This window comes from Trichechus manatus, unplaced genomic scaffold, assembly GCF_000243295.1.
Source record: "Trichechus manatus latirostris isolate Lorelei unplaced genomic scaffold, TriManLat1.0 scaffold00026, whole genome shotgun sequence".
Classification (NCBI taxonomy): Eukaryota; Metazoa; Chordata; class Mammalia; order Sirenia; family Trichechidae; genus Trichechus; species Trichechus manatus.
In genome coordinates this window covers 4428870-4441079 of record NW_004443962.1, presented here as the reverse complement: position 1 = coordinate 4441079, position 12210 = coordinate 4428870, and the positions used below count along the sequence as shown (strand labels likewise).

At 41.1% G+C, this 12210-nt stretch overlaps 1 long non-coding RNA gene across 1 annotated transcript in view; it reads right to left on the bottom strand.

The window, feature by feature from the left end:
- Window positions 1-229: 229 nt before the first annotated feature.
- LOC111820086 (uncharacterized) overlaps window positions 230-12210 on the bottom strand; it is a 28042-nt gene continuing 16061 nt past the window's right edge. The window contains exon 5 of the long non-coding RNA XR_002823609.1: window positions 230-296. This is a non-coding gene — a long non-coding RNA (uncharacterized LOC111820086). The remainder of the gene's footprint in view (window positions 297-12210) is intronic.

Sequence of the window (12210 nt, the reverse complement as noted above, 5' to 3'; positions counted from 1 at the left end):
TTAATTAGAAGCTTATGCTTGGGAATCCTTAAGCAGTTGTGCTGAAAAAAACAAAGCACTGAACAATCCTGTTAAAGGTAACAATCTTGTCCTGTTGACGGTAAAGGCATATTCTGGGAGACCTGAATCCAGGTACCCCCATCCTGCAGCAGACACTTCTTTGGGAGAATCACTTGTTTCAGGTTTTTGAGCTTCCCACAGGCAGTTTCCTTGAAGCTTTCTCTTTCTCAGCAGAAGGTCATTGGAGTCAGGCTGAAGAATGGGACCATCTTGGGGTTCATGTTAAAGAAGACCATCTATGAAGGGGAAATACGGGGATTTTTTTTTTTAAGAAAATCATTTTTGTGTGTGTGTCCTTCATTCAACTGGTATTTACTAAAGTTCAACTACATTCCAGGCATTGAAAATGAATCTCTGTCCTCCCAGAAGCTCACAGTTGGGTGAGGGAGACAGACAAGTAAAGATGCAACTACAATCCAACGTTCTGAGTGCACAGCTAGGGAACACAGAGGGTGCCATGGGAGCTCCAGCTAATCTCAGCCTTCCAAGGTGGCCACAGTGTTGGACAGTCACACCTCTGGGGGCTCCAACTTCAGGGAGCCAGGAGCCACCTTGGGTGACGATTAAAATCACAAAGACCTCAGAATTATCACCCTGCAGTTCCACTTAACCCACACAGAATTTACAATATACAAATGTTTTAGCAGATGAATAGGAAATCAAGCCTCTTGATTAGCTTTTTGCCTTTTTCTTTAACATGAATGTAAAATATTAATTTCCTTGTGCACTTGAGACTCTTTAATGCTTTATGTTAAAAGTTATAAAAATTTCAAAGATCTTAATTTGTACAATTTTCATTTAACTAAATAAATACAACCTCAAAATGTAGCTTCCAATTCAAAATTCCAAAAGACTTAAAACCTTTGGGCAAAAAGGCAGTAAGGAGGAAGTACGTATTTAAGAAGACCCTCACTCCTACCTACCACACAAGACAGAGGGCACTTTCCTAAAGTACAGTTATTCCTAAGAATGTTAGACTGGCTATCTGTCACCCATCCTGTGGTAAAAAAGAAGTTAATATTGCTGTTTGTTGTTAGTTGCCATCGAGTCGGCTCTGACTCATGGTGACCTCACATACAACCGAACGAAACATCGCCTGGTCCTGCGCCATCTTCATGATCGTTAGTATGTTTGAGTCCACTGTTGTGGCTATTGTAACAATCCATCTCACTGAGGGTTTCCCTCATTTTCACCGGCCCTCTAGTTTATCAATAACGATGTCCTTTTCTAGCGATTACTCTTTACTGATGACACGTCTATACCAGACAATATTCTGTTGTGATCCATAAGGTTTTCATTGGCTGATTTTTTAGAAGTAGATCACCAGGTCTTTCTTCCTAATCTGTCTTAGTCTGAAAGCCTCACTGAAACCTGTCTACCTTGGGTGACCTTGCTGGTATTTGAAAATACCAGTGACATAGCCTCCAGCATCATAGCAACACACAAGCCAACACACTACAGAAATATAATCACTTTCCTCTAATAGCTAACATATCAAACAGTGAAAGTGTAGCACCTGTACAGAGACTTAATTTTTTAATGTGAACGAACTACTGAATGGGCAGAGAGTTGGATGGAAGGAAAAAGAACCTATGAAGCAGACAGCTTTTCAGGAGTGACTAAGCCTTAGAAAAGTGTTTGGGAATCCAGACAGCAGTGTGTGGGTACCACGTATCTAGAGGAAACAGGAAAAACCAGCAAAGAAGCCAGAATGGGGAGGAGGAGAAGGGAAGCCAGAAGTGGAGAAGGGAAGCCAGAAGTAAACAGCTAAGTAGAGACAATAGTATACTACATCCCCACCTACTCATCATCAGCTCTAACAGTCATCAACATTTCACCAATCTTGCTTCAACTATCACCTCACCCCCAATTTTGTTCCCCAAGTATTTTAAAGCAAAGTCCAGATATTCCATCCTATTACTCACCCATAACTACCTAATTATAAATCTCCAGCAAATAGACACTTCAAACAAAGAAAGAAAAGCCAATTACGTTTTATATCCTGAACATGCTCACAAACTGTAATCTCTATATAGATTATTTTATATAATCCAGATGAAAGGGAAGATGTATACACAGAAGTATTCATCGTAGTTTTATTTGTAGCCCCCAAACTAGAAAGAGCTAAAGTAAACTATCTAACAGCAGAAAAATGGGATCATGCACTACGGAGCAGCCACTTGATGTAATGTCATGCATTCATTAAAATGTGAAGCTCTGAAGACTCCACAGCCACACAGGAGTTGGTGCCTGCCCAGCCACACTCACTGATGCCCATGGCCTTGCTGCCCTGGAGAGCTAGTGTCTAGAGCATGTGACTCCACCTCCACAGCTACACTCAGTTGGACTAGGCTGTGTCCACCTGAGCCAGGGACAGCCAATTACAGGCTGAAAAAAACCTCTGATTTGTGTGGCTTGACTGTAAAAGATAAATTGGGCCAATCAAATGAGGATTTGACTTCGAGAAACATAGAGACAGAATAATGGAAAAACTCTGGAACTATAAGGTCATGAAGTTTGGGGTGGTCGTTATTGGCTATGAGCTACTGAAGTTACAAAAGCACAGAGCAGAAATGTAGAGACAAGCTGAAACCCCAGACAAGGCTCTGGACAGAGCGGCTTCAGTAGCGGTGGCTTTCCATATCCTAGCTCCATTCCTTCGGAGCCCAGCTATCGTAGGTTCCTCTTTCTTGGATTTCTGTAAAATTTTGTAAGAGTTACACACACATACACACACGAACTTTTTTCTGAGGGAATTTAACTTCACTGAGTGAATGTTTCTTGCAACCAAAACAGCCCTTAAAAAAAAAAGCATTCACAACATTATGTTGAATGAAGAAAACACCAGACTACAGCACTGTAACGATGCCATATGTAGAGATACAGGAAATGATGGTATAAATTCAAGGACTAAAAGTGAACAGAGAAACTGAAGTCAATTAATGTGTCAGAGTATAGAACTGTGGGTGATTTTTTCTTTTTGCTTTTTTGCTGTTGCTGTTTGTGGTGTAGACCCTAAAACTTCAGACCCTGAAGCTCCTTCTAGTTCAGCCTGAATCTCTGGCAAGTTTAGCGCCAACCCGAAAGAAATGGGCCTTTTCTTCCAACAACTATCTCAGATGTTGAGAACCTTCTGGACTATTCTCCCAACCTACCACACCCCCACTACATCTGAGATGATGGCATGATTTGTGGATATAGGACATGTTGTAGTTAAAAAAAAACAACTTCTTTATTACACAGTATTTACTACAAAGTCTTCTGTATACTTCCAGCAGACATAAAGGGAGATAACATAAAGGGAGTAATTCAGAAAGTTTTTATTTTCACAGCTGTATAAGCATTCTTTTATAACAGACTTCCTCCCACCAAAAGCAATCATTTACACCTTCATATAATTATGAGAAACTATTAAAAATTTGAATATTTGTTAAATATGGTCAACCTCTATGCTAAAATCAGTATTTGGCTAAATCCCAAATATGAAATTAAAATAGATTCATCAAGAGTTAGCCAACATTTTCCAGCAGAATAAGGCAATCTGATCTCACTGCCAATGCAAAGGAGTGGCATGGCGGAAAGAGCACTTACTCCAGCGGACCTCTTCCCTCTATAGGCATGTCTCTTCCCTGCACACTGAAAGAGCTGAACTAGACGAGGTATGTCTACGGAATCTTCCAGGTCAAACATTTATAATTATATACATGATTAATAATAGCCGAAACAATGGACTCAAACACACCAATGATGATGAAGATGGCAAAGGACTGGAAAATGTTTCATTCTGTTATACATAAGGTTGCCATGAGTAGAAGCCAACTCAATGGCAACTAACAACGACAACAACAAAATTAATAGAGCAAAACTTTGCAAAAAAGGAGGGGGGGTCACCTGTACTTTTATAGGGAGAAAAAGCCATAAACGTAAAAGACCAACCCTTTACATTATTTTGTATCTTCATCTAAACCTTATCAATGTACACAAACACTTGACACCATTTTAAAATCAAAATATATGTGTTTTGTACTATACATTATTTTGACGTATGTATTTTTCCATGCGAATACGTATGTTTTACTTGGATAAATGTTATGTTCTGTAAATACATTGGAAATACTATATTTTTCTCTCTGGAGTTTTCGAGGCTGCTAATTGTAATTAAAATATAAAAATGTCACCCCTAAGCCAACTCTTCAGCATCTTCACTATATCTAGAGACCCATGTGGGGCAACAACTTACTGAATTATATAGTGACTCTCTCAATGAGCAAGGTTAGGAGACTTGAGACCAGGGCCATCAGAGGCCGAAACTTGATACCTACAGTCAAACAGGCAAACCTTTATTCCAAATCTCTTAGCCTAAGAGTGCTGAAACCCATTGATGGTTCTGGACACCTGGAGAGGGGCAGGTGCTCAGATTCTGCTCAGAGACTGATTCCCATGCATTCTCCTAGCCTGGCATTCCAGTCTCCCAGTGTTCTTCCCAGCCCCACCTTCCTGCCTCTTCTCCCTCTGCTCCTTCTCAGGCACCCAGTCTACTGGTTCTCAGTCATATCAGTTCCTTGAAAAGACATGCCAGAATGAGGAGAGTGTGGGCAAAGAAGACGAAAGATTCCAAAAAATTTCCCCCAAGCAATTCAGATTTGCTCTCATGTCTCCAATGAGAAGCACTGCTTTGTCAAAGAGAACTGACTACTTACCACTCCCTGCCCACCTTTACACCTTGGCACATATCCTTCCTCTTACCGAAATATCCTCCTGTCAAAATCCAACCCACCAAGTGTAAATCAGTACTTTTATGAGCAATTGGTATTATCTAGCAAAGTCAAGGATGCACACAACCTTTGGCCTAGCAATTCTCTTCTCAGATAAATATCCTAGAAAACCTCCTGCACATGAACAAAAGGCGATAGGTACCAAAATGTTCACTGCAGTACTGTTTGAAAAACTGAAGAATTAGAAACAACCCAAATGTCTATTAGCAAGAGAATTAATCTAAAAATTGCTATATATACATACATATACACATACATACATACACACACGCATATATACATATAGAAGGAAAAAAAACAAACAAACCTGTTGCCGTCGAGTCGATTCCAACTCATAGCAACCCTACAGGACAAAGTAGAACTGTCCCATAGGGTTTCCAAGGAGCGGCTGGTGGATTCGAACAGCCGACTTTTTGATCAGTGGCCAAACGCTTAACCACTGCACCACCAGGGCCCCATATACATATATACACACACATACACAGATAGATATAGATACATACATATGTATGTATGTAGTGGGATACTACGCAACAGTGAAAATGAATTATACCTACAAATATCAACATACATAATCTATAAAATATGTTGAACAAAAAAGAAATATGCAGAAATACCTACAGTATGATACTATATATAATGTTATTTATGGATACGTACAGATGTAATAAAAGTATAATGAAATCCAGGGAATGATAAACACAAAATTCAAGGTACTTGTTCCCTCTGAGGGAGCTGCAAGCAGGCAGGGGTACATGACTGGCTTTCATTGCATTGATAATTGTATTAGGTTCCTGTGGCTGCTGTAATAAATTACCACAAAACTGGTGCCTTAAAAAAACAGAAATGTATTCTCTCACAGTTCTGGATGCCAGAAATGTGAAATCAGTATCAATGGGTCAAAATGAAGGTGTCAACACAAAAAAAGAACAGACTTACTGGTCTGACGGAGAGTGGAGAAACCTTGAGAGTATGGCCCCCAGACACCGTTTTAACTCAGTACTAAGGTCACTCCTGAGGGTCACCCTTCAGCCAAAGATTAGACAGGCCTGTAAAACAAGCAATAATATATGTAGCTCAACCACATATATGAGACTAAATGAGCACACCAGCTCAGGAGCAAGGACAGAAAAGGCAGAAGGGGACAGGAAAGCTAGACAAATGGAAATGGGGAACCCAAGGTCGAGAAGGAGAGAGGGTTGATATGTCACAGTTGGCGACCAACATCACAAAATAATGTGTATTAATTGTTAAATGAGAAACTAATTTGCTCTGTAAACCTTCATCTAAAGCACAATAAGTAAATAAATAAAAGAAAAGAAAATCCTTAGGAGGAAAAAGAAAATGACAGTGTCAACAGGACCGTGCTCCCTGTGGAGGCTCCAGTGGAGAATCTGTTCCTTGCTTCTTCCAGCTGCTAGTGGCTGCCAGCATTCCTTGGTTTGTGGTCACATTACTCCAATCTTCAAGGCCAGAACCTTCACTTTTTGTGTGTGTGTGTGTATGTGTGTGTGTATGTAATCTCCCTCTACTCCCTTCTTAGAGAGAGACACATGGTTGCATTTAGGGCCCACCCAGATAATCCAGGATAATCTCTCCACCCCAAGATCTTTAACTCAATCACATCTGCAAAGACCTCTTTCTAAATCTAACATTTACATGTTTCAGGGAATGGGACTTAATATCTTTGATGGGTCGTTTTTCAGCCTACCACAGTAATGTTTTATTCTAAAGCTGAATGGTGAATAATGGCTGACAAAATGATGCTCTTTACCTTGAGACACAATTACCTGTGCATAGTACACTTTTCATCAGATGTAGACCATGAACTTCTTATGGAAAGAGAGATCTCCAGGAGGCTGCAGAGCAGTGTAATGGGAGGAACTCAGAGAGAAGGCTAGAAGACTAGGAGGCAGGCTCTAAGAGAAGGTATGAATTTGTCATTTTGGAGGTGGGGCAGTTGGCTAGATAAAACAAGATTCAGGGTATGACCCCATAACCTGACTCATCATTTTTAGAATTTTTTGTGAGTTCCTTTTAAGATGTTAAACTGTAATATGTAAAGAGTGCCCCCTCCCAAAAAAAAATTCACATTAAATAGGAGACCTGAAGAACAAAAAAGTTCAAAACCCAGTGGAATGGTGATGGTTGAACAATATGATGAATGTAATTAATGTCACTGAACTGTATATGTGAAGACTGTAAAAATGTCAAATGTTTTATTATCTATACATTCATTATATATATGCATATATATACACATATATACATATACACATATGTATACATACATTCACATACCTATATATACATATACATAGATACATACATACATAAAACACAGCAGATTGAATGCTAAGCTAAGTTCAGCCATTGAGGACAGGTCAGTTGAGAAAAATTCCAATCACATCACACAGGCAGCCACCAGTTCTACCTGCTTTTAATCCACGCCTTCTGTCTCCCACCCCTCCCAAGTGAAAACAGTTGCTCCGGCTCTCTGTGAGTCAGCTGTCCCAGAAGTGACAAATGGGCTCAGTAAGCTTCCTGGCTGGCATGGGCAGGGCTGGAGGAAGCACTCAGCTGTGACTAAGTTGTGTTTGTTCTTTGCCTGCAGCCTGGTTCCAAGCAGTACTGCTGACAGCTACTGTATGCACCACAGAGTCAGAGGACTCCTGCGTCCTCCCTCACCAAATGAGGGAGTGGTTGGTAATGACCAGGACCAACCCTACTGGAAGATGCTATGGAAAGCTACAGCTGTGGCATTTTGCCTAAGGGCATTTTGTCAACAAAGTGTTCTGTGCATGGGAAACAGTCTAGATGTGCCATTTTTGTACCTACAGATTACTAAGAATATGTCTTCACTTTGGCAGGCTTAGATGCTGAGGCTGGTGACATTTCATTTGTCAGTCTCAGCTCAGGTATCACTACCGGCATCTATCTAAAAGTGACTGCCCCAGTTACCTTCTATTCTACCGTTCTTTTAATTTTTGTTACCACTTTTCAAAGTCTGCAATTACCTTGTTTACTTATTTGCCTATGTATTGATTGTCCATCTCTCCCACTAGAATATAGGTTCTCTGAGAACAGGAACCCTCCTTTTGGTACACTCTTATATCTTCAGAACCGACAACAGTACCTGACACATAGTAGACACTCAAATATTTATTGAATGAATGAGTGAATGAATTAACCAATAAATAAACGAATGCAGAGGATGAATAAATGTCCCAGGACCCAGAAAGAATCACTCATAGAAGTGAAAATAGAACCTAGGTATGTCTTACATTCATGTGCTTCAACATATTCAGCTAAGATCGATTCCCAATTTGCTATTTCTGACATGTCCCCACAACTTGCCACTAGAATCTCATCCCCCTTACATGCATATTCATTTACCAAATGGGGAAACTGAAGCCCAGAGAAGTGAAGTGATTTGAACGACACTATGTGACTAGTTAGAATTATAGTTAAGATTTGAAGTTGCACCCTAATTTCTATGACAGAAGTAATTTACTCATAGGATGATTTGGGGGTTTTACCTCATTTTGTTCCTCTTCCCCCACAAACAAAAGAAACCACCTCCGATGAGAAGTGTTTTCTGCCTCCATAAGCAAAAAACTATGGTTCAAAGACAGTGTTAGGTTTGGCAGGTCAATAATCACTAGTTAGGGAGTTGTAATCAAAGACTAATTATTAAAAAGGCAAATCTGGCTAGGCTTGATGATATACTCTTATTAGAGATGAGCGAGAGGAGGACAGCCTGCTCTGCAGGCTTCCAGGCACAAGAGATGGTCAACATCAAAAGTCTTGGACTCAGACTCTGGTTATTCTTAACATGATGGATATTGTTTTATACGGTTAAGGGGCAACTCTACCAGGAAGCAGAGGAACTGGATGACTTCCTGTGACCTTCCCAGTTCCAGAGGGCCATCTGGATAAGAAAGCACAGGAAGCATGAAGAATAGGAGCTTCTAATACCTACTTCCTCCCTCCCCCATCCCATAAGGCTATGCTGCCTCCTTGTGATTTGAGGGGCAAATGCTGACTGCAATGACTTAATACATCCATTGAGACACATTACTATTTTCTTAATAAGTGCAAATGTTTTATCTGTGTCCAGTTCTCATTTTCCCTTTATATATTATAGAAAGTGTAACCCAGCTCACTGATTCCTTTCTTCTCCTTGAAAAATGTCACCTGTTCTGAAGCACTATTCTAAAGTATTAAATTATCCCTTTCATGAACAAATTAATTTTTTTGACACCATGTGTTTTCATTAATGGAAGGTGTGCTGAATCAAGGAGCATATCTGAAATTTTGTTATGAAATATGGATTTTGTCCTTCTGGACTCGGGGAATAGGATTATGTGGGGCACGTATGTCACTCTGGACTTTGTAGGTAAAATTACGTGTGACACATATGTCCCTCTGGACTCAGAGGCAGGGTTAGTGGGACATATATGTCCCTCTGGACTCTGCACTGCCTTCTAGATCCCCTGACAGGTGCATACAATGCATGGCGCCAGAAAATGCAGTATTCGTGTGAGCATGGAATCATCGCGAGAAACGCAACTTCCAAATAACGCACAGAAACCTGGAAATATACTTACACAAGACCTATCTCGCTGTACAAAAGCCAAAAGAGAAATGTTTTGCACGATCACACCTCCAGGGTGCAACAACTCATATGATATCCTGTAAAAACAATAATTTGCGGCACATGCCTGTTGCTTCCGTTTCAAACAGTTACACAGGTCCCCGCCTGGTGGCAGCACAAGCTGTCAGTGTAACAGTAAAAAACCAGAAAACCAAACCCGCTGCCGTCGAGTCGATTCCAACTTATAGTGGCCCTACAGGAAAAAGCAGAACTGCCCCGTAGGGTTTCCAAGGAGTGGCTGGTGGATTCGAACTGCTGACCTTTTGGTTAGCAGCCGTAGCTCTTACCTACTGAGCCACCAGGGCTCCAATGTAATAGTAGCTTCCCAATAAACCTGAGAGTAGAAAATACAAGTGGGCAAACGTATACCCCATTATTAATGAAAAGGTTAAACTAGAAAAGTGCCACTGTCTGCCATTAAAAAGAGAAATTTTTTCATTTCAAACAAGTAAAAGCCCTGAGGTGCCATACACTCTCCTAAGTAAATTTGCTGCCAACTGGCAGCAAAAAAAATTACCCACAGAAAGGGGAGACTCTAAGAGGATTGGTAATTTACCAAGAACAGCCTACCTTAGAGAATCTTTTCCTAGATCTCAAAACAAACTTCTTCTTTAATTGATATTATTTATTAATTTATGTTTCCAAGTCCCTGGGTGGTGCAGATGGTTAAGTTCTGGACTATTAACTGAAAGGTTGGCAGTGCAAACCCACCCAGAGGTGCCTTGTAAATAAAGCCTGGCAATCTGCTTCTGAAAGGACTCAGCCTTGAAAACCCTAAGGAGTACAGTTCTACTCTGCACACTTGGCATCACCATGAGTTGGAATCAACTCAATGGCAACTAACAACAACATTCATTTATGCTTAGTATTACAGCAGCCACCTCCAGCATCATCTTAAAGAAAAGCATCTCCCTTTAAAGTCACAAGACAGCAAACAGTGGGTGGCTTCCTAAGAGACAATTTTTCAACACAGAATTATGGTACCTTAAGTGTTAAGCACAAAACGGGAAACAAAGCACAAAGCAATTTAAGATGAAGATAATTATTTCAGAATACAAGAAGAGCCACTTTCTAAATACAGAATCCACAGAACATCCCAGAAAACACTGTATTAAGCAACCAAATTCAATGCGATCAAGAAATACTGTGGTAGTTCTCTGCTTAAGGGACCAAGATTGGTAACCTGTGTGATGCTTTCAGTTACATGCTCTGAGGACTGGTTTGATTCATTATTTGAATTATACCTGAGAACTCCATAGTTCACACATCCACTTTGGCAGAAAGACAGCCAGTTCTTGCTCTTAGAATTACTGCCTCCGAAGATAAATCCACTCATCAATTCTAAACTACTCAAGTAGGACTTCCGGCAAAATGGCGCTCTAGGTAGAAGCACCACGCCGTCCCTCCACAGCAAAGATCCGAAAAACTAAGCCGAACAGAGAAAACAACAATCCTGAAACCCTAAAACATCAAATGAAGAGATAAAGAACTCAGCCAAGCACCAAATAGAGTGAGAAAACTGACAGAGGATGGAGAGTAAGGAGAGATTCATGCACAGGTCCCCTATCAGGTAACGCAGCGCAGATCCGCCATCTTGGACTCCTATCAGAGACCAGCAAACGGGGGTACGAGTAGCAGCTTCACGGAACTTCCAGCGGGAGACAAAACAACCGGTAATTTGCGATATACGCTTTCCCACCCCCCACCCTTCTTCACCCCCACTAGGCCTCCTCTGCTTCCCGCGGCCACAATCTCTTGTCCAGGAAGCACCGGCTGCTTGGATTCCACCCACACGAATGGGCTGGCTCTCTGAGTGCCATTTGTTGGCTGCTGGTGTTGTTTTCTTTCCGTTTCTTTTGATTTCTTCCTTAGCTCTCACCACCGCCCCCTCCTTTCACTCAAATACCTGGCTCCATGTGCCATCTTTGCTTCTTCCTGAGGGGCTGCGGAGCTCCATTTGAGTGGGGAGCTGTTTCCCGGTCTGGCCTGCCGTGCTGGTGGGATCCTGGGGCTTTTGTTCGTTTGTTTGTTTTGAATTGTTTGTTTGTTTTCTTTTACTTTTCTTGAGTTGGGAGCCTGTTCTGGCCAGGTGGTGCTGTGTGGCTTGGAAACTAACCCCTTGGCTTGCACAGACGTGCAGAGGGATCCCTGAAGGCATTTCTTTTCTTGTTTTTTTTTTTTCTTTTTTTCTGTTTTTTGGGGGGCTTTTCTTGTTCTTTTTTTTTTATTTGTTTTGTTTTCTTTTCCCTCTTTTTCCCATTTTGTCTTTCTTCATTACTCAGTTTCTTGTCTCTCTATATCTTCCTCCTCTTTCTATTCCCTGAATACCTGGCGTTGTATACCACTACACCTTCTAGGCAGGCTGTACTGCAACACCTGAGAACAACATCCCCAGACCTCATAGCCACACCGGTGGGATCCCTGGGAACTTTGCTGTTCTTTAACCTTTCTGATTTTTATTTATTCATTATTCATTCTTTTCTTTTCTCCTTTTTTCTTCCTCTTCCCCTTTTTGTTTTTCCCCATTTCATAGTCTCTCATCTCTCCATTCCAACAGCAAGCTCCCCTAGCATTCTTTTTTCTTTGTTTGTATGTTTTTGGCTCCTGTTCCTCTCTCCTCTTAGCTCCAAACATAACAATCTCCCCGCTACATCCTGCCTACCTGCACGGTGCGCTTAACATCACACCACCAAGCAGCATAGGCACGGCCTACTGGAA